Source organism: Mustela nigripes, chromosome 8 (genome assembly GCF_022355385.1).
Source record: "Mustela nigripes isolate SB6536 chromosome 8, MUSNIG.SB6536, whole genome shotgun sequence".
Lineage (NCBI taxonomy): Eukaryota > Metazoa > Chordata > Mammalia > Carnivora > Mustelidae > Mustela > Mustela nigripes.
In genome coordinates, this window is record NC_081564.1 from 66363462 (window position 1) to 66386378 (window position 22917).

The 22917-nt window shown below is 51.7% G+C and overlaps 1 protein-coding gene across 4 annotated transcripts in view; it reads left to right on the top strand.

Annotated features, from left to right (window-relative positions):
- The first annotated feature begins 364 nt into the window (after positions 1–364).
- Positions 365–22917, top strand: part of CTIF (cap binding complex dependent translation initiation factor) — a 279477-nt gene continuing 256924 nt past the window's right edge. For 3 of the 4 annotated variants that reach the window (XM_059409620.1, XM_059409622.1, XM_059409623.1), the window contains exon 1: positions 365–560. The gene's annotated coding sequence lies outside the window, so the exon portion shown is untranslated. Of the gene's footprint in view, positions 561–1233; positions 1566–22917 lie in introns of those variants that run through there. The other variant, XM_059409621.1, reaches the window with a different exon arrangement.

A 22917-nucleotide genomic window follows, 5' to 3' on the forward strand; every position in this document is an offset into this window, starting at 1 on the left:
ACTGGACCGTGCCTAAGTTCTCAGTTCTCTCTACACAGAGGTCCCTACCCAGGGCCGTGCCACGGTCGCAGGGAGGGGGCGTCGGCCGGCGGGTTTCGGACAGTCTCCGCTGCGTGCGCCGCATCCCCGGCGTCCCGGCGGCGCCCCGCTCTCCAGGGCCCGCCATCCCGGGAAAGAAAGGCGGACTACATTACCCAGCAGGCCTTCTGCCGCCCTCTTTCCTTTCAAGTCTTTGCACGTGGCCGGAGGGGAGGGAGGGGCCGGGACGTCACTCTCCTACATTCTCTTTCCCTGTGTCAGAGCAGGGATCTTTTTTTTTTTTTTCCTTCCTCTACTCCCTCCCCCCCACCCGCCCGCCCCTCCCTCCCTCTTTCCCTTCCCTCCCTCCCTCCCCTCCCGGTTGGGTTTGTGCGCTGGGGCGCCGATTCCCTCCGCAGCCGGGACGCGCGGAACTCGAGGCAGGAGTCGGCTCTCTCGAGCCTTCTCCCTCCCTTCCCCTTCCCTGCCCCCTTCCCCCACCCCCGACTCGGACTCGGAGTGGCGGCCGGAGGAACCCCGAGGTGAGCATCCCCCCGCCCGCCCCCCTCTTTTAGTCAGCTCGGCTTGCGGATCGATTCGGGGACCCGCCGGGAGGGCTGCGTGACGTGCGCGTGCTTATAGATAAACCCGAGAAAACCGCCCCAAACAATTAGCCCCCTTCCCCCTCCCTGCGCCCCCGGCTGCCCGGCGTCGGCGCCGATCCTCCGACCCCCTCTCGGTCGTGGACCGGACTCCACGATCTCGCCCCCTCCCCAGGGTCGCCCCTTCCCCGCAGGGCTCCCCGCCCAGGGGGGAGCCTTAGCCTTGGGGCTCCCGAGAAGAGGGGGTTCTCGGGGGGCGCACGGCTGGAGCCCGGCTCGCGTACGAGCCGCGCAGTGTAGCCGCTGTCATGTGCCGGGTTCCGAGCCGGGGGGGGGGGGGGGGGAGGAAGAGAGCGAGCGTGATTGCTCTCCCTTTTGTTTTGAAGCCCGCATTTGCTGCATCAAGCAGTTGCTTTAGTACCAGCCAAACTTGCAGCTGTTCTGACCGCGCTCCGCCGAGGTAGGGAGCGCGGCCCTGGGTGGCGACTCCGGGCCGGAGGCTGCTGCGCTGGAGGGACCCGGAGAGAGTGTCTCCACGCAGCCCCTCCCTCCTGTGGTGACTGATTGTGTCTGTAGCAGCGGCCGTGCGAGAGTGTGTGCGCGCCCGTCCCCGCGAGCGCGGGGATGTCTGTCGTCTAGACAGGCGGCACCCTCCCTCCGTCCCCTGTGAGCCTGCGGGCCGCGGGGGGCGCGGGGGATGGGAGCAGAGGAAGAACCCGAATTGGTGCAGCCATTGCGGTCGCAGTTGTGGACATTCCCTACGGTGGTGATTCTGTTGGCTTTATTATTATTCCTGTCGCCGCGGTGTAATTGGGCCTGGGGAATAGATCCGCCCGGCCGAGCAGTGGTTAAGTTGACAGGCTGTGAAAAGCCTGCTCGCGGTGGCGAGTGACCCGAGTGGCCGCGGGGTGGGCTCCGGCCCGGGCTCTTCGGGACGACGAGCAGGTGACTGTCCTGGACGCGGGTTGTGGGGGGCAGGGAGGGCAGGGGGTGGTGGTTCGGTCGGCGGCGGCGGATGTCCGCGGCCCAGAGGACCACGAGCCCGAGCCCGGGTGCTTCTGAAGGAGGCGTCCCGGGGACCGCGGGTGAGTTGGTATGTCTTAACACTGACGTTAAAAGACAATCGGGGTTCGGAACCCCTCCTCTGGTCGGCGTTGGCTGCTGGGTTTCGTGGAGTTTTCAGGGCTGGGGTTGGGGGCCGGGTGTGAGCAGGGAGGGGGTGCGGCTTGTAAAGGGGAGGGCTGGCTGCGGGAGGCCTGTGTGTCCCCACCCCGAGGAGCGAGGCGTCGCCTCCCCCGCCCAGCTGTTTGTGTGTGTACACACCGCTCTGGCGTGTGTGTGGGGGGCGGGGCGTGGAGGGGACAGAGCGCGGCGTAGTGGGGACTCGCGTGGGCCCGACTACCGGGTGAATCGTCCCGCCAGGCCCCTCGCGGTCCCAGTTGGGGTCTTAGTCATGTGTATGTGTCCGCGCGCGCGCGCGCTCCCGGGTTACTTGGACTGGGGGTCTTGCGGCTATGCGACCGGGGAGCCCCTGCAGCTGCGTGTGCGCGGAGTCGGAGAGGGAGTTCCCGACTCGAGGTGGCGCGGGAGACCCGCCGTGCCTCGCTCCGCGGCCCCAGTGCCCCCTGACTCGGCGGTGCCGGGCGCAGGTCTGGCCGGGCGGGGAGCTAGTGCGCGCGTGTTGCCGCCCCCCACCCTCCCGACACGCTCGGGTTGACCCTTGCTCCGAGGCTCTCTGTGGCTGCGCGTCCCCGCGCGCCCCGCCGCTGCCTCGCGGACCCTGGAGAGGACCAGTGCGCTCTGCGGGGCCCCTTCCCGTTCTTCGTCCTGTAGACGGTGGGGGGCAAAGGCTGCCCGGCCCGCCCAGTTAGGGCGCTGCTGCCCGCGCCGCTACCGGGTGCCGGGCGAGTCGCTCGGCTTCGTCGCTTTCGCCGCCGGGTCTGTGCCGCCGGGAGATTATCTCCCAGGCTAGGGGCGGGCGCGCAAAGGGAGGACGCCGGTGGAGTGCGGGCCCGCGGCGGCTGGAGTCTCGGGAGAGCGAAAGTGACACAGCACGAGCGCCGCTGCCGCGGGAGCTGGAGGGGAGAGGAAGGAGCCGCCCACAGCACGGGGAGGGGCCGCGGGCTGTCCGGGCCCGGTCCCTCCTGCCCAGCGCGGGGTCTGGCCCGAAAACCTCGGGAATCCCAGCTTCGGGCATGCTCAGCCAGCGCAAGGCAATGGTCAGGCTTTCCAGAAAACCCAATCATATGAGAACAGAGTGCGCCGAACAAACGGTTAGGTGTGCAGTACCTCACAGGACCCACTCAGGTCGCCTGAGGAAACTCCCTTTGAGTATGTGAAACAGGATTCGATTTACACACAGATCATCTCTGGTGTGTCAAGTGTCTGTCCTAGATAATGTACGCTTGTAGGCAGGAATTTTGTAACGCATTCTGGGGTACAGCGTCATCGGTGATTAACAGATTTCCATAATAATAGGATGTTTGTAAGACAGCACAGGACGTTTCTCCCCCCCATCCCCACTTTGAATCATCACATTTATTAAGAGGGTCCTATGAGGTAGGGGGTTATTAACCCCATTTTACAGATAAGCCAGCTGAGACTCAGAAAGTGCTGTGACTTGCCCAAGGCCTCTCAGAGGGGGAAGAGCTACTTTCTCCCTCTCTGTAGTCTTGTGATTTCTCTTCTCAGCCTGAGGCTTTTTATTCAAATAATGGCCACTATGGGGGGGGGGTGTGTTTGGGTATTTTGTTGTGTTTTGTTTTGAGATTAGGTGTTGGAACCCCAGGAAGTACTGAACCTGGGTAAGGGCCTAAATTATACTGGTATTTCTTCTTTGCCAAAACAATGTTGATTTGTTACCAGTTCTAGTGAGAATAGCCATTAAAGAACAGAAGTTGGCACTGCTGTTATTATTACGCATCTGATAATTTGTTAATGGTGAGCGGTTATCAGCTTTGATACACGCACTGTACCAGAATCATACCATGTAATAAATCCATACGGCATGCGTGTTTATGTAACACCTGTCTGTGTTCCTGTGAGTGCGTTCATGGATTCAGTGTCCTTATTGAATCTACAGTTAATTCTTTAGGTGCTGGTTTAAGTGTAGATCCTGGAGAAACCATCCCAGGTGATCCTGCCCTCTGCTCTGAAAAGAGCAAAGAGCTCCTACATGCTGGTTGTATTTTTCAGAGTTCATATGCAGGAAGGTTTTCAGACACAGCCTGGAGGGTTATTAGGTTTGGCCAACTAATCACTCAATTACAACTATGTATTGAGTACCTACATGTTTCTGTACCTAGACGTGTGTGCAAAGAAAATTGAATACATAGTGCCCTCCTGGCAACAACATATTCTAGCTGCAGAGATAAATGTAAGATTTTAAGTCCAGCATATGTTTATTGAACACCTATCTTAGGCTAGATACTCTACTGTGTTTGGGGCACACAAAGATAGTGTAGTAGAAATATCTACTTTGTAATGCAGTAAAACAGATGATTCACAGCCTGCAGAGGAGAACAAATCATAAATACTTTAGAGCACTCACCCTGGGACTTAGTCAATTTCACACTTGTTGGTCAGAAGGGACTCCTAATGCCAGTTCCTTTCCAGAGCAAATGCAGGAGGGAGCAAGAAAGGAAGAACAGCCTTCTGTCCCTTGTTACCCTGGGCTTCAGGCGGTCTGTACCCTCCCAGGTGGGCCTGAAGGCATGTCCTTCTGGGGAAGTTAGGCAGTCATCTGCTGAAGTCAACCGCGGAGTGCTAAGCAGCGAGGAGCTGAAAGATGGTTCTCCATGGTCCTGCCCCAGTTCTGCAGGGCTCCAGTGGGTTTTGGTCGGCTGCCTTCCGTGCTATTCTAGGGCTTCTGCCGAGGTCTCACTCAAGTCCTTCCTGGGCTTAGCAGTTTCTGTCTTGCATGTCGGGGTGGATGTTTTCCTATGGGTCTGCTTTTTATCTGTTCATTTCCAAATTCACCTCTAGGGTCCCTGACACGGTCTCTGTTTGGGGGTCTACTAGCGTGGTTTCAAGGTTCCATTGTTTGTTGTTCAGATGATGAAGGAGGAAGCAGGAGGTGGTAGGTAGGATGGAGAGAGAGTCCCAAGCCCAGAGAGAGAACAGGAGGTTCAAACAGACGGGTGAATCACAGTTGTTGGGAATTTTCCAAATGTGGTGGCATTGTTACATAGCTTACTGATAACATGGCAGCTTCTTTTGATGTTCTTTTGTGGGGGGGGATCCTCTACCTCTCCGCCTCACTGCCAACTCAGTCACTTCAGCTCAGCTGTTCACATTCAGGTTTTTCTCTCCTGCCCTTCTGCCCTCCTGCCTCGAGCTGCACACAATTTAATTTAGAACAGTGCTGTGTTGGTGGCCTTCTCCCTGAATTATCACCATGCTATCGACATCTGCCTCTTATTTCGCAGTTAAACCCAGGCCACAGCTGTGGTTCAGAACAGGGAGGGGGAAACAGATACATCTCCAGATTAAGCACCCACATCCAGGACGGGTCTAACCAATGAGCTGATCTCCATGTGAAGAGAGCCCTTGGCAGAGTGGGACAAGAATGTTCAGATTTTGATGCCGTGATCAATTTTCTTTTTCCATATTGTGGTGCTTTCTGAGACAAGTGGGGTTCTTACTTCCCAAAGAGTGAGAATGCTACCTCTTCTCTGCTTTCTTCTGGTTCTGGGAAAGGCTCTCGAATTCACCTCTGAGTCTCGAGGTTCCTTTCCTTTGAGACTGCCCTTCTCTGCCCTGCCTTTCATCTTTGGCATCTAGGAATCTGGCTGAGGGCATAGATTTATGAGAGGTGGTAAACCTGGGGACTTCCTGGGGCACTTAGGTTTGGCCTTCCCTTCCCATGGCAGGGTCCTCAGCAACCTCCCAAAACTGTTTGCAAAGCTGTTATGTATGTGCATTTTTCTAGGAAGAGGACCCACACATTTCACTGAATCTTCACCTGACTCAGTAAGGACAGAAACTACTGGCAGGGATAGTGGAGTGGGGCGGGTGGCTGGTTGGCAGAGGAGACTACATTTGTTTTGGGTTTACAGTTTGTGAAGTACTGCACACAAGTGATCTCATCTGCTTTTTACCATAGCCCTGCAAGGCTATCAGCATTATTCCCATTTTGTATATGAGGTTAGTGACATGCCCAAGTCACAAGGAAGCAGTAGAACAGGGATTGGAACCCGGGTCTTCAGACTTCAAATCCAGTGCCTGGGGCTGGGATGGTTGTCATGTCACATCATCATGACAGTTTTGTAAAAAAAAGTTTTTAGAACTTTTTATGTCCACCATTGGTTCATATCCAGCATGGAGTCAGCCCCAGGTGCTGGCTAACTTACTCAAGGATGGAATGGAGAAAGTAAGGAAGACAGTTATCATAGCACTGATATGAAGATGGGGCCAACGGGAATGATTTTGTGGAAGAGATGAATTAGGGAGTTGGTCTGAAGTCCCGGCAGACCTAGAATCGGTTTTCAGTTGGGGCAATGGCCCAAACGTCTGTAAAGGGGAAACTGTGTGGTGAGCATAGTGGTTGAGAAAATTCTGAGGGCCTTAGAGTAAAAAGATCAAGGGGCTACCTGTTCTAGAATCAGAGATTGGGGAGGGCTTCCTAAGGGAGACAATGTAGGACCTGAAGGCAAATGGATGAAAAGAAGAAACCAGCAGGAGAGGAGACAGAAGTGAGAAGGAACAGCGTGTGCCTAGGAGGGGTGACCTGAGGCTGGGCATAGCCAGGGATTGCTGCAGCAAGGTCAAGTTCAAAGGTGGAGAGGCAGACATGGACGGCACAGATCCAAGAGAGCCTGCCCCAGGGAGGACGTTGGCTGTCATACTGCAGGTAGAGCACAAAGGATGGGGCTTTAAGCAGGGCTGAGGCGCGCTGCCCTAGATCAGTGGGGAATGTGACCTGGAGCCCTGAGCCAGGAGGCCACTGGGCTGATGAGGCAGTGACAGGTTCCATCTAGGATCCAGGTCTCAGGGGATGAAGCCTGGAGCCAGGGCTGTGGGTAGAGGGATGGAGGCAAGGCTGTGCATTAAAGACATTTGGGGACTAAAGTCTGCAGTGACTGCTTAGCTCGGAGGAATAAAGGAGAAGTCCCAGGGACTCGCAGGTTTCTAGCCTCACTAATGGGGTGGAAGGCAGCCTTTACCCAGGGGTGAACTTGCGGTTGTCGGAGCATGTCGACTGAGGCTGGGGTGAGAAGGAGGACCACATGAACTCCGTGGTAGATGGTGTGTTGTTGGATTTGAACTGCGGGTGGGAGGGTCCAGTGGAGCTGTCTCCAGGAAAACAGTGTGCAGGGTAGCAGCCCGAGGAAGATGTGTGGGCAGGAGCTACAGTGATGGGAGTGGGAAAGAGCTGCTTGGGAGCGGGACCTCGCCAGGGGGCTGCTGTAGACAATAAAAGACCTCTTCCTCCCATTGTCAGAGAATCCTTTGTCATGCCCAGCCGGTGGCCCGCTGTCGTCAGGGAAGCCAGGGCGGGGATGCTGTGTCATGCTGGAGGCCCAGCTGGCAGGATCCAGCGACAGCTGAGAGCACACTTCAGCTGGGAGCCTTTAGAGTGAGGGGAGAGGCGTGTTCATTTTTAACATCCGCGGTGAGCGGAGCCCTGTTCCGGGCGCTCAGGGCGTGAGCAAAAGGGCAGGGAAGCCTGGCCCGGATGGGGACAGAGGAAGCCTCGAGAAAGCTTGCACTCCCTGTGCAAGTGGTAGAGGATGATTTCCATAGTGGACCCTTGGCAGATACTTCTCATTCCTTACTGCACTTGGAGAGCTGATGTGTTTTAGGCAGAGCTCAGGCCGTTTCAGTTTTGAGTCTTTGGGGCCTGAACGAGCCGCACACAGTAGGTGTTGCACCTGCAGTTGGATATCTGCAGGGATGTGGCCGGCGTTCATTGTTCGGCGTGGGAGGCCAACCAGGGAAAGTTCTTGTGAGCAAGTCCAAAGAGGGTATCCCAACACTGAGTTAAAATATTTTTAGTATCATAGTGGAGTAAAAATCTTGAAAATCGTCCAATTACCAAGCACCTAGAAACGCTGTATAAAATATAACTAGCATCCTTTCGAAGAAGAGCGGAGCTCATGGAATGGAAGGGAACTACCCAGGGGACTCGAAACTGAGAGCGGACAGTCGGCTTCCACTCGGGCTGGGCCAGTCCTGGGGGTTGGAGTGTGAGGGGTGGTTGCTAGTCTCAGAACCAAAGGGGGTTGAGTCCTGGCAACGTCTCCTCCGGGAGACCAGATGGGCGTTGGAATGGAGGGCCCTTCCTAAACTGGGTCCCTGCAAAGGTTTTCACACTTGGAGAAAGGAGGGAATAGACATCAGCCTATGGGCATGGATGTGGGGGAGGGAGAGCTTGGCAATCTTGGCCTGGATTTCCCCACGCCAGTGAGGCAAAATCAGCCCTGGAAACAAAATACCTTAGGCCTGTTAGGGCTTCGGATGTCCACCACAAATGTGACCTAGAGTTCCCAAGAGGACGAGTTAGCAGATAAAGCGTCCAGGGATCAGGCTACCCCAGCCGATGGCTCTCAGCTCCCAGGGGCAGCAGGAAGATTCTGGGATTCCTCACCCTTCACTGACTTGAGTCTCCACCACCTTGGAGAGAATACTGAAGGACCCAGGTGGCCTGAATGAGTGACAAGGAAGAGAGAGAGGCCGGAGTGGGAGAGGAGGACAGGTGGGAACCTTTCAAAAGGGCCTTGGAGACAGCTGCACACCTGTGGAGGCATGTGCAGGGCCTGTGAAGGGCTCTTCCCACCCCAGGGCTTCATCTCTGAGCAGAAGCTTGCAGACAAGCCCATCCCAGAAGGCCAGAATGTTCTCCCTTACCATTGACTCAGGACAAGTTCCCACAGAGGCTTCTGTCCAAGTTATCCCAATGGGTACCCTATGCAGACTCCAACTGCTATGGGTCCCCCAGTCTGTGTACCGCATCATCTCCCCCATGTCCAGTTTCCTGGAACTTGAAACTCGGAAACACCTTAGAGTTCCCCATTCAGTCTCCTAGCCAGTGTGGATTCCCTGGCTTATCTCGCTCCAACGCTTCCCGCTACCCGCAGCCAGGAGCCTACTGTTCTGTGAGGCAGCCCCTTCCCTCATTCGAAGCCTTTTACAGTTGGAAAGACCTTCCACAAGCCTCAGGCAGCACCCAGCCATTTCCCCCCATGGCCCCTTCGGCTGTTGTGATTTTCCAGACCCTTCACCACCCTGTTGGCTTCCGCAAGAAGGGCCTTAATTTATCAAGCTAAGATTCTGTAAGAGAGCGTCCAGCCAAGTCCCATCTAAACTTACTGAGCACCGAGGGAGTTTTTGCAGATTGCTGCGAGATTAGCCGAGCTGGCTGCATAGGCACAGTCTGTGATGTAGAAGTTTGGAGAAGCTTTGGCTCCGTGCTTTTCAGATTCATATGGAAGAAGCAACAGCATACGCTGCAAATTTCTTTCTCCAGCACCCAGAATACACTGCAGCTCATAAGCTTGTAAGTAAGTGACTCCAGGATCTGAGGCCGGGAGCTGGCGTTGATGGGGTATCCCTTTATGATGGGCACTGGCCTAGGCGTCCTCCGTATGCCTCCCTGAGTGAAAGTAAGGTCTGTGAGGGAGACAGGCAGAGAGGCAGAGGCGTGGAGATGCCTAACAGTCCCTGTGACCATTGAGGCCCAAAGTTATTCAGAAAGAATGTGTGTGGTTCCCTCCAGGGTGGGTGGAGCTCCAATTCCCAAGGCTGCTGTTCCCTTTTAGGGCCTGCCTGGGGGTTGGCCCTGTCATGATCTCACCGCTAGTTGAAAAGCCACAATATGGCGAATATGAATTCACTATATTCGTGGGTCATTAGCTGAGACACTGAAGAGTTTGAACATATCTTGATGTGTCCCCGGACTGGATGGTGTTCACAATCAAAAATATTTTTTCAGGCATGTAGTTTATCTATCTTGGGGTCTGTCTGCAGTGCCCTGGGCTGTCCTCAGGGAACAAAAGGTCTTCTGCTCCCTTGTATGTCCAGGATGGTTGGGGTCTGTGGGATTCATAGATCCCTTAGGCACCATGTTGAGTTCGGCAGAACAGGAGTTGCCTGAACAGTGAGGTTGCCCCAGCCAGCTGGATGTCCAGATAAACACGGCCGGTTTCACACAGGGCCTCAGCTGACAGGGCCCAGTGGCGAGGGTCAGGGATTCTGGGAAAGCACCCATTTTCTTCTCTTCCCCCTCCAAAAGTTGTTCCTTATGCTGGTTTGCCTCCAACCTTTTAACTTAAGGCCCTTACTTCTGTTAACATTTGGTTCAGTTTAGCAGGCATGTGTCACGTACCTGCTGTGGGGCAGGTGAATTCGGGGAACCTGGCAGGATCCCTACCACCCACCTTCATTTTGGTGGGGAAGACGGAATGGCCTCATGTTCGTATAATGTGGGAAGTCTTGGGTAAGAGGAAAGAAAAGTATGCTGAAGCAGCCAGCACAGGGCAATGATACTTCTTTTGTCCAAATGCAGAAACATTTCAGAGTGAAAGGAGTGCTATTAATAATCATGTTGGGACACAGATATCACCTGGGCCAGTCCTGGGCCAGTGGGGGCTTATGGCCACATGGACCAGGGATGTAGTGTGGGTCACACCTGACACCGTCATCACTCATTTGCACTGCAGGACACACAGGGTGATGATGGATACAGTGCCTACAAAGAAACTGATAACTGCTTCCCCATTTTCTTGAGGAGCTGGAGAGGAAAGCATTTTCCGTGGGGACTGTGGGCTTAAAATTCTGATGAATCTTAGTTTTCCAGCCACAAGGATCTGTCATCTGTCTCACCCCGATCTCAGTTTTGAGGTTGGAGCTGGAGGTGGAAATTTGGAGAGCTGAAAACCACCTGGCTTGTAGGATGTGCTTGGCGACAGGTAAAAGAACACTGGACTCAAAGGGCTTAATAAACAAGGTGTTAATAGACTAACGGAGCCAGAAGTCTGAAGGTAGGGGTTCTAGAGTTGGTTAGTTCAGTGGGTCACGGATGATTTCAAGGAGTTCATCTAACCTTACAGGCAAGCATTTTCAGCATTTTGGCCTTTATCCTCCAGCTTGTCTCCTCATGGTCATAGCAAGGCTGCCCCTGCTCCACACATCACCTGTTCTCATGTAACTGTGTCTGAGAGTGGGTAGGAAAGTGAATTTCCCCTTGAGTTTTAATTTTTCAAGCATGGACACCTTTCCCAGAATCTCCCTGCTAGAATTTCCCGCAAGTGCCATTGTAGAGAAATGGGCAGCTACTAAAGCCTTAGCTCAATGGAGGCTGAGAAAGCAAGTCTTGGTGTTTTCTGCCTCATCTATGGGAAGAGGTGAGACTGCTTGCAAGGGAATGGGGAGGAGAATCATGGTTGGGTGAGCATTGATTAATGTTTGCCTCAACAAATTTCAATATGATTTTATTGACTTATTTGGGGGAGTTGTCAGCTTTATTGAGAAATAATTGTTTATACCTTAATATAATTGAAGTGAAAAAAATGTACCCCCGGCTCTGGCAACTGATCTGCTTTCTTTCACTATAGTTTTACCTTTTTTAGTGATTATTATTTCTTAACTCACAGGTGTTGTTGGAGCATAGGACCCCAGGTATCTAATGATGCCTTTTGCATGGTCCCAGTAGGTGGGTTCTGTGCCTTCTCCCCCTGCCAGTAGCCCGTCTCCTCCTCCACCACTGGGACCAAGGGGAGACCCTGGCAGACAGAATTGTCCAGAGGCAGGGAGCCTGTGTCGCAGGTGGCCCAGACAGCAGGACTGAGGGGCCGAGGCTCTGGCTGGTTGATGGCAGACATTGGTCACCTTTGAGGATAGCTATGGGGTTGAAAGAAGAAATTGCTCCTTAGTGTGATGTGGATACCTTGGGTCCTGCAGAGTCTTGTCTGTACTGATTGGGAAGTCTGGCCCTAAAGAAGGACACTATCTCCCCTTCCCCAAACCTCTGTCCCCTTCATACAGACAGACAGCCTGGGCCATAGGTGCCGGCCCAGTGCCCTGGGACAAATCCATCCCTGGTCAGGTCTTTATACACTCTGCTAATCTGGTCAGTTTCATCTTCCCCTCCACCTCCGGACTTGGTCTGTAAATCTTTAGGGCACTTGGCATGTGCTATCACTCCCACCATTCCTTGGGGCCTCACCTGATCTGTTCTCTGAGATCAGAAGCACCTTGATGCTATCCTTGTCTGAGTCATCTGCAGATAGATCCTAGGATGGTGCCTGCCACAGGGTCCATGCTCCGTGAAAATACATTTTTTTACAGCAAAGTTCATGTTGGTAGAAAGAGGAAAGGCACTTGTTGCTCTTGGCCATCTCCAGATTTAAAACCAGGTCATTGTGGGGGCAACATGGGACCCTGTGTGAGGTTTCTGGATCTCTACTTAATCCTTCCCTAAAGAGGAAGGAAGGTAACCCACCATGCTGTTAGGGGTGAAATTGGAACCCCCATTACCTCGAATAAGATTGTGTTTGGAGACAGAGCCCTTAAAGAGGTAATTCAGGTAAAAAGAGGTCCTACGGGTGGGCCTTAAACCAATACAACTGGTGTCCTTAAAAAAGGAGCACATGGGGGGGGGGGGCTGGGTGGCTCAGTCACTAAGTGTCTGCTTTTGGCTCAGGTCATAATCCCAAGGTCCTGGGATCAAGCCCCACATCGGGCTGCCTGCTGGGCAGGAAGCCTGCTTCTCCCTTTCTCACTCCCCCTACTTGTATTTCCTCTTTCTCTGTGTCTCTCTGTGTCAAATAAATAAATAAAATCTTTAAAAAAATTTTTTTAGAAGGGCATAAAGACAGAGGCAAGAAACAGAACTAGGACACCTGAGAGATGAGGACAGAGGGGGAAGGCGGCCATCTACAAGTCAAGGAGAGACAAGTCAAGGTTTTCCCAGAGGAAACCGTCCATGCTGGTCTTCATCTCGGCCTTCTAGCCTCTGGAACTGTGGGAACACAGAAGTCTCTTGTGTAGGCTTTCCTAGTCTGTGCTACAACTCCACGTGTGTGTGTGACTCCCAAACCTGGACTTTTCTCTCTGAGCGGCTGTGTTTGCACAGCAGGGAAGATGTCTCTCAACCCAGGCATTGAACAGGTGGTAGTTCTCCTGATAACCCTGGGCCAGTTTATTTGTTGGTTATTACAGTTAGGAGTACTTAGTGAGCCCTTCACTTGTGTTTCATTAATTAGCCTTCACAGCCTCTCTTCTATAGTTGAGAAAAGGAAGGCACAGAGAGGGTAAGTAATTTACCCTCGGTCACACAGCTCCTAGGTGATGTAGTCAGTTTTGCTTGAGTTTTGCCTCTGAAGCATCACCCACAGAGATGGGCAGGTTGTGCTGAGGTTTCCTTGCAGTGATCTGAAAAGGTCACTGGTCTCAGGTCTGCCACTGGTGACCTGGGTGACCTTGGGCAACTCACATCATGGTTGATGTTTTCTCCTCAGTGACCTCAGGGATTGGATGAAGAATTATCCAACATCCCTGCTTGTTTCCCTCTGAGGTCCCCAGTGCTCCAGAGTAGGGATTAGGTCCTCAGCCTGGACTGGCGTAGGGAAGGAAGGGTCCCTGTGATGTCATCTTTGACATTTGCGTACACCGAAGACAGCAGCTCGGGAGCTGCCTTATTTGGCCATTTGGACGAATGGCTTGGCAGCTTGCTCCTTCCCTATAGAATTAATTTTTTCAATAAGGTAGACATTATCTCTGCCCCATGCCAGGCCCCATTCTAGGTCTGTTAAGGATGTGGGCTTTGAGTGAGACCCACTGAAGGGGATGGGGAAAGGGTTGCTGGGGAGTCATGTAATGTGTTTTCTTCCTCCGGGTGAAACGGAAGTGGTTGACTGTGGCCACATTCATGCTGGAGAGAAACCAGCCATGGCGGAGGAACCTTGGGAGCCCACGTTGAGCCCAAGTCCTCTGCATCCTGGCCCATCTGGTTTCCATTTCCTGTTTGAGCCAGGTGCACGGCAGGTGCGGGTGAAGGTGAGAACAGGGCGAGAACAAGGTGAGAACTGGGATTCCACAGGCTGAAAATGGGTCAGTGAGAACAAGAGGAAGGTTGGCTGGGCTGCTTAGGGACACTGTTGGGGACCTGGTTTTAACCCAGGCAGCACCGCTCCTGGTTTATCCTCATAGGGTTTTAGTGATTTTTTTTAGTTACCCCATTAGAGCCAAGTTTATTTAATGTATCTGTAATGGATTTCAGACCCAGAAAAGCACTGTGTCAAGTTTCTAGTTCCCCCATGGCCTGCGCATGATCTCCACAGTTCCCGAATCCCCATGCCCTGGCTCCAGCATTCAGAGGCCTTCAGATCCCAGTGGGTGTGAGTTCACTGAGCAGGCTGCTTGCTGTGGATGGGTAACTGTCCATTATCACCTCGGAGCGTGCCCTTGTCAGAAGCACGGGGTCATTACTCCTGATGTTCTTGAGAGTTGGCAGGGCTAATGTGCTTCTTCCATTGGGGAGACCGAGGCAAGAGAAACCAGTGAGAAAACAAATTAAGGGCTGGTTCTCCATTCAGGAAGCACCCTTAACTTTTATGCGTCTGAGTAAGGCATTCATTCTTCCGATGGAGTATGGGCTGATTTTCATTTGACTATCTATGACTTGCAAAAAATTACAACTTTTAAAAAATTTACAACATTTAAATATGCCTCCAAGGGGAAGAAAAAGTCCGTGGAACTTGTGATCGCACTGTTGCTTAACAGGATGCTAAGTTTAATAAAAAGTCGATACAAGGTCAATAATAATATTATAGCCAGTGATAGGAGCAGGACGGACAACTCCAAGGTCGTGAATTTTGGGAAAGGCTGCATAAGCAAGTTGGGTTGGGTTTATGTCACTTGGCATTGGGACAGTTTTGAATAATAGATGTTCCATTTCAGCCTGAGGCTACCTCTTTTCATGTACCAAGTGTGGGTTCCTAAATATTTATTTATTCATATAAAACATTTATATATATGGCCGTAATTTGTATTCATAAAACATGGTCATTAACTGAAGACAACCTCAGTAAATATTTTTGTAAAGCAAAGAGTCCTTTTATACAGTCTCCAGTTTTTTTCAAAAGCAGACGTTTTGTAAATTTAGACTTTCTAAACTGTAACTTCTGTCATCCAGGATTTTGATAACCAGAAACTTCTTTTTTTTTTTCTTTTTAAGACAAGGATGTCATACATCCTGCTTTTTCATTTTTTTAAGATTTTATTTATGTAGGGGTGCCTGGGTGGCTCAATGAGTTAAAGCCTCTGCCTTTGGCTCAGGTCATGATCCTGGGGTCCTGGGATCAAGCCCCCCATCAGGCTCTCTGCTCCGCGAGAAGCCTGCTTCCTCCTCTCTCTCTCTCTGCCTACTTCTCTGCCTGCTTGTGATCTCTGTATGTCAAATAAAAAAGATTTTATTTATGTATTTATTTGTCGGAGAGAGAGAGCACACAAACAGGCAGAGTGGCAGGCAGAGGCAGAGGCAGAGAGAGAAGCAGGCTCCCCACTGAGCAAGGAGTCTGATGTGGGACTCCATCCCCGGACCCTGGGATCATGACCTGAGCCGAAGGCAGCGGCTTAACTGACTGAGCCACCCAGGTGTCCCAACCAGAAACTTCTTAATTGGCCCTTGAATAACCTCAGCACAATGACAGTTAATATATTTAACTGTCAGAAAGGTTTAGCATCTCTTGTGCTATGGTAAAGAGTGTTCTGTTTGACATCCATTCACCAACCACTAATAAATACTCTTGTCTAAAGGTAACTAAGAGGCACATTTTACGTCTAACTCATTCCAATAAACCCGTCAGAGTTTTGCTGCTCAAATACAGGTCATCTGTAAGAGTAACCCTGAAGTTGAGATAATGACTTATCCCACTAGACTCAACATTTTTAGGCCAGTGTCATCTCTTCCACATCGTGAGCCATGGTGACTATATTTTCTGAATGAAAAATCAGGTTGTGCGTTTGAATATGTGAAATCAGGACTTCTCTCAACTGGCATCTTATGTCTGAATTGGGACTCTGGGGTCTCATTCTCAAATTTGTTGTTATGCTCATATGAATTAAAAAAAATTTTTTTTTGATAAAAAATATTGGCCCTATCTCCTGAGATATACTTTCCCTTTTCTAGTTCCCCCCAAAATATCTTCGCACCTTATGATTCTGCTCCCAATACGATGTGTGTATGGGATTTCCACACCACCAAGCAATCCCCTGACACCAACTGGGTAGTCTACAATCGAGCTCCATTCTGGCACTGTCTCCCTGGAAATAGGTCAGATCCCACAGGTTAAGGACTTAGTCCTACAAAATACCTCCTTTTCCCAGAGATAGCATCAGATCCCAAAGGTTAAAGGCTCAGTTCTATAAGACCCTCCATACTGCCACCCACCCCCAAAACACACCAGATTCAGACACTGTGCTTCTGACTGACTATAGATTGGAGGTTCCAATGACCCTGCTCCTTAAGTTCCATTGGTTTGTTACAGTGGCTCCCAGGACTCCAAGAAACATTTTGCTTACTAGGTTACTGATTTATTATGGAAGGATATAACTCAGGAACAGCCAGATGGAAGAGATGCATAGGGTGGCATGTATAGAAAGACCCCAGAGCTTCCATGACCTCTTGGAGCATGCTGTTCTCCCGAATCTTCATGTGTCCACCAACCTGGAAGCTCTCTGAACCCTGTCGTTGGGTTTTTAGGGAGCTTGATTACAGAGGCATGGTTGATTAAGTCTTTGGCCATTGGCAGTGGATTCAACCTCCAGCCCTTCTTCCATCTCCTGAGGTCAGGGGGTGGAATCGAAAGTTCCAGCCCTCTAATCACAGGGCAAGTTCCACGGCAAGGAGCCCCGTCCTTAGGTGCTTTCCAAGAGTCCCCTCATTAACAGAACCTACTTTGGGTGGAAAAGGGCTTATTAGGAATGCAAGACCTTTTTCTCTCATAAATTCCAAGGGTTTTAGGAACTCTCTGCTAGGAACAGTAGATGACCAAATCTGTGTCTGTTATTATAAATCACAATATCATATTCCTTTCTCTGCACAACAGAATGTGAAATCTGGGGCCTGTATTCTCATCCCAGCCCCCAGATTCCTAACAAACAAAACAGTATTTTCTTGAGTTACCCGTGGAAGTGAATAACTTTGTGACCCGAGCAAGCAGTTGACATGTAAGAGCCTATTCTAGTTCGTATGGCTATGCAACACAGCACCCTAAAATTTAGTGACTTAAACAAAAAGAGTCATTAATTCTGCTCATGAGTCTGCAATTTGGGCAGTGCCCAGCAGATGCAGCCTGACTGTATCCGCATGGTGTCCGCTGGGCTGGCTCAGGCCGCTCCCAGAAGATCTCTTCCAAGATGGCTCAGTCCCATGGCCAGCAAGATGGGCCGGCCATCGGTTCTTCTCCATGGAGCTGCTCGGGCTTCCTCTGAGCATGGTGGCTGGCTTCCAAAGTCAATGTCCCAAGAAACAGGAAGGAGAAATGGCCGATTTCTTCCAGGCTGGGCCTGGACGCTGGCTCACTTGTCACTCCCACATGCTGTTGGTCAAGCGGTCCCTGAGTCTGAATTCCTGGGGAAGGGACAGAGACCCCGTTTCTTGATGCAACCAGAGTCAGACATTCTGGGGGTCATGTTTAAACCACCAGAGCTGGTCTCACAGAGACGGAGCACCCTTCCTTCTCACAGACCCTCACCAAGACGCAGATTTTATCTGCTCATCACCATGGTGTGTGGAAGGATGAAGAAAGAAATGTTTCTAAAACCCCTTTTGTTCGGTTTAAATTCTGTGAAGTCCCTTTTATATTGTAGTTCTGTAACAAGTGGCTTGCCCTTGTCGTGGGTATGGGGAAGGGGCTGTACTTAATCACTCCCAGAATTCACTGAAATAAGAACACCCGGGCCCCTGGCTGTCCCGGGTGGGACCCTTCCCCTGCATGGCAACCCACTTAGCGTCCTTCTCGGAACAATCCTACAGTGACAAGCTCCTGGGCTGCCGGCTGGGGGGCTATCGAGATGAATCATGGGACACCCCTCCCCTGGGCCTCACCTTCACCGAGCCCAGGGTGTGTGTCATAGATGGAAAGTGGTGGCCTCCGTGTCACTTCTTGCGGTGTGCTCTTTAACTGGCAGAACACCACGAGCATGTTCTGAATGCAGGGTTGATTTCTCTCTCCCTTTCTGGGCTCCATTTTCAAACAGGGCCTAGGAGGGCAGAGACCTTGGTTCCAGCTGTCAAATAACTCCCTGCTGTGTCCTCCTCATCTGTAAAGTAGGGCATTGGGTCTAGTCCAAGGGTTGGTAAATACAAAAGGCTCACAGACCCAAGCTGGCCCAATGCATGTTTTTCTTTCTTTCTTTCTTCTTCTTCTTCTTTTTTTTTTTTTTTAAGATTTTATTTATTTATTTGAGAGAGAAAGAGAGAGCGTGAACAAAAGTTGGGGGAGGGGCAGAGGGAGAAAGAGAAGCAGACTCCACGCAGGGCTCTGTCCGTACCAGGCCCCTGGAATCATGACCTCGGCCAAAGGCAGACCCTTAACTGATAGAGCCACGTGGGCCCCTCCCCGACCCTGCCTGGTTTTCTAAGTGAAGTTTTACTGGAACACAGTCCCACCTATTGCTGGGAGCGTGTCGGTGGCTGGCCCTCGCTCCTTGCAGCAGAGACTGTATGGCCCACAAAGCCTAAAATATTTATCCTCTGGCACTTCACAGAAAGTTTGTGGACCCCCTGGTCTAGAAAAATGTTTTTCAAACTAAATTTTAGCCACAAAATTGTTTCTTCGAATAGCTTTTAACACTTTTATTGACCAGTAAATCAATTCTAAAATTTGCTGTATGCCAGGTACTGTACCAGGTGCTTTAACAGTATCAACGGGTTTAATCCTTATAAAACCCCTCTGAGGTGGCTGTTAGTATCCTCCCCGTTTTAGAGAAGAGAAAACTGAGACAGGGTTACCAGAGAGGTTAAGTAACTTCCCTAAGATCACACAGCTGATGAGTAACAAGAGCAAGATTCAGATTCAGCAGTCTGGCTCTGGAGTCCATGTACCTACCCACTGCTCCATGCTGCTGCTCCCTGGTGTTCCCCTGTGATGACTGGGTAGAGTGGGGCCAGCTGGCTAGAACCGAGGTGGGGATGATCAGTTTTTTCCCCTCATACCGTGGCTCCTCTCTCTGCCCACAGGGAAAATCATACCTGATGATCTCAGGAAGCTATAAGGGTAAGGTCCTAATCTTGGAGAGGGGACTTTAGCTTGTTTTGCCTTCAACAGGAGGCCTTGACTCTGGTTTTTGGAAGCTCAGGCAGGCCAGGATTTGCAGAGAGCCCTGTTCTCTGGGAGTAAGGACTCCAGACAAACACCATTTCTAGACGATCGTAATTATGCCCAATAAAAATGAGTGCTCGGAGACCCAGGTCCGTATTCCAGAACAATCTCTGGCAGAAGGCATCTTTCAATTAATTGCAGTGCCCCCAAACAAGTATTAAAACCAATAAATCTATTTGGAGCCAGTTCCTAGGGTCAGAGTGATTTACTTCAGAATGGAGCCATAAAATTCAACAAGGGCTGACTTCCCATGCTGAATGTCACCTTCCTAGTTCCCTCCTACCAGCAACGTGGGGGGGGGGGGGGTTAGAAGGTTAATGGCAGCATTTCCTGGGGGGAGGGGAGCCTGGGGCTGCAGGAGGGCCCTTGGGGGTCTTCCCTGTATGCAAATTATCTGTCTTAACTGAGCCCTCCTTTCCCATAAGTGAGGAGCCTGCAGGGATAAAATACAGCCTTCCCTGCCCTTTGGAAATGCTCGTTAGAGCTGGGGAGGTGAGGGTGACTCACTTTTACTGCCCATGGAACACTGACCTTGATCTTGGTGGAGGTTTGAAGGTGACCGGATTCTTGGGGGAGTTTATTCTTTGGTGTTTGGCTGGTCTCAGCAATGGTATCTATTTAGTTTGGTGATTTAAAAGGATCCCTGGTTCTTAGTGGACCCCCACCCCTGCCCCCGTCCCTGGCCAGTAGCTCCTCTGCCCTAGACAGAGGGGGTCTGCCCTATTTTGAGGTTTCTGCTGTTTCTGCCTTTCCTCGTGGGCCTGTGTTCCCGCCTGCCTCAGTGGGGCTTGGGACTCCCAAGTGTGTGTAGTCTAGGCTCTTTCCAGGGGTTCCCTTCCTGTCCCAGGTCCCTGGCCTTGCCTTCTCCCCCAGCCAGCAGCACACTGCTTCTCTGACTTCCCCAGAATGATGAAAGAATCTTCTTAACAACGAGGCATCCCAGTTCCTTCTCTGTAGGAGATTTTTGATATGGGGGAGTGGGGTTTAAATTCTTCAGATTTATTTTGACTACTCTCAGGGCCTCTTTGCTCTCGTGGTTTATCCAAATTAGGTTTTCCCTTGTCCTCATGAGCCTGCTTTTCAGAAATGCTCCCTCCTTGTAGTCCCGCTGTCTTAGGCATGGCCAGAGTCCATCCTTGGGAGGCCCAGAGGCCCAGGAGGTCCAAAGCAAAAGGGGCTTTTGTGGGAGTGGGTGGTATTCCTCCTTTTCCTAAATGCTTTGCCTGCCACCTGGAATGCCAACAGGGGCCTTGCAGGCCTGAGGGGTGAGACCGCCCATGTGGGGATGGCCACAGGTCTGTGTCCCCATCTTGGGGCATCTCCATGGGCTACAGACGGCCCCTCCCCAGGCCCTGATAGGGGTCTCCAAAGCCTGGCTCTCCTCTAGATTCTCCTAGAAGAATATTTGACCTTATTCACCTAATAACTAACTAGACAGAAAACAGCAGATACTTGAATAAAATGAAGCTGTTTAATTTGGGGGGATATTTTGGGAAATAGAAGCTTGGTTCTCATTGAAGATACCTCATTAGTCCGCGTAGATTTTTCACAGCTTAAAAATGTTACTGAAAATCCGGTGCTACCACTGCATTAAACATCCACTTAAAATCTTTAAAATATATATATATATATATAAACATTTAAAGAAGAGAATTGCCACCTCATCACTTGAACTTTAGGGTAATTTTTGCATTTGCTCCCTTTCCCCCTTGAATGGCAATGGCTGCCTTGCAGGTTTGTTAAATAATTTTGAATACTTCAGTGGCCCAGGTTTTTCATTTGTTTCAAGTCCTGTTTCTTGCCGCTGCGCCCCCAGTTTCCATAGACCAGAGCAGCGTGTCACCATGGACTGTCCCCTTGTAGTCTGTGCTTCCCGGCTGTCCAGGCCTTTGTGCTAAGGGAAACGGCCAGGATGTGTCACCCTCTTAAATAACGCCAGCTGCCACTCATCTGTGTCGTATTTTGTGAATGTACCGAGGACCCTCTTGCCTTCTATGTGGGCTAGCACAATGATGCTCTGAGAGATTAGGTCTCACGCAGACTTTGCAGCTGACACCGGGACCAGAGGCCTCATTCTCTCCGTCTCAACTCATGCTCTTTCTACCTCACCCCAGAACCAGCCGCAGTCACAGACCAGTCTTCGAGCTTTAGTTCTGTAGAATGCGGCAATAATAGTGCCTCTTTCCTAGGACCACTGCAAGGCCGAAGTGGGCAGGTGCATGTGCTTAGGACCGGGCTTGCTGATAGTACCGTGAGCTCTTAGGAGGGGTAGTAGGACCCCCACTATGCGCTGGATGCGTTGAGGGACAGATGGATCGTGTGGCTGGGGCACATCCAGAAATGCAGGTAAAACCCCAGCCCAAAGAAGGATCATGCAAGGTGGGAAGACTGGGCTGGTGTATGTGACCTCCTGACTATCTCTCCCATCGGCATCTCAGGGGCCAGATGTCCCCACCTTTTCTTTGCCAGCGCAGGTCGACCAGCAGGCCAGGGATGAACACAAGGCAGCTTATAGAGCTGGACTAAAAATTGTTTTCGGGAACATGGTGCCCCTTACCCAGGTATCTTGGCGTGCTCTGTATGCTTTTTTCAGCAGTGCTGCGGGCCCATTTCATAGACTGAGGCTGTGGCCGCTGGACATTCTGGCTCCCAGCCTTGCCTCACATGGTACAGTTTGTGTCACCGAGCGTGTGCACACACACACACACACACACACACACACACACACACACAGATCACCAACAGGGGAAGTGTGTGGTGCGTGAATGAGGGGGAATTTGTTCACTCATTCAGCCGGTATACCCTTCAATATCCTGAATCCCAGTCTAGCTGCTGGGATGCTGCTGTGGGCAGGACCGAACCTCCTGGAGCTCTCTGACCACAGATGAGGGCACGCTCTGAAGGGGAATAAAGCAGGGCCAAGGGCCGGGGGTTTGAGAGAGGAACAGTGAGCGGAAGGTAGTAAGGGCGGAGTCCTGAAGGAAGTGGGGGGTATCCGGGAGGGTCCGGAAGCATTGTCTGCTTGAGGAGCTTGACCACTAGGACCAAAGGGAGTGAGCAAGGGGAAGGGGGTGGCCAACTGACAGTGAGGCTGCAGGGGTCAGGTCTTGCGTGGGCTTGGATGAACTTGAACTCATTAGTAATGGAGGAAGCCTCTGGAGGTGTTGAAGGGCGTGGTGTGCAGGGTGTGAGCTGAGACCATGTGGGTTGGATTGTTACCTGGGGAGGGAGCTCTCCCTCCCAACCTTGGCCCTGAGCTGTGACTTGGGAACCTCCCATATGTCCTGTATTTCTGGCTTATCCAGGGACCTCTTGCCTTGAACCCTTGAGGAAGGCCGCCCCCATTCTGGACATTGCAGCGATCGAGGGACTGACATACCCCTCTCCAGAATGCTGGGCCCCAGTCCCTGTGGCGGTGTGCTTCTGCAGAATCCCGTCTCCTGACTGGGAGCTTCTGGGACTCAGTGCCTCTTTGTGCTCCTTTCCATGAATGGCGCAGAGGGGCCTCCCCAAAGCTGATAGGGAAGAGAGGAGGCAGATCCCCAGATTAGGGGGCCAGCACCTCAGGAAAGGCACTTAGAAGGGAAGGAGCTATTTCCAGGGCCAGGCCGGGCTCTCGGAGGTCAGGGGTCGGGTGTCGGTGGTCGGGGATGGAGAGGTTGGTCTCATTGTGACGCAGCAGGGACATTAGGGACACCAGGAACACCCTTAGAATGCTGTGGGCAGTCACCCTATTCCACTGCTTGGTTTGGGAGGTGACAGCTAGGATGGCAGCTGATGCCTCGGGGCCAGCCTCTTCCCCTCACTTGCCTCTTGGAGAGGTGTTTCCCTTTGGGGTGGGAGTTCCAGTTCTTTGTCTCATCCAGAAGGAAATGATAGCTTTGGAACAGCTGCAGAAATCCCCTTGAGGGTGGCTTCGGCTAGATGACAGGACAGGGACTTTTTGGAAGGGATAAGTAATGCTGGAGCCT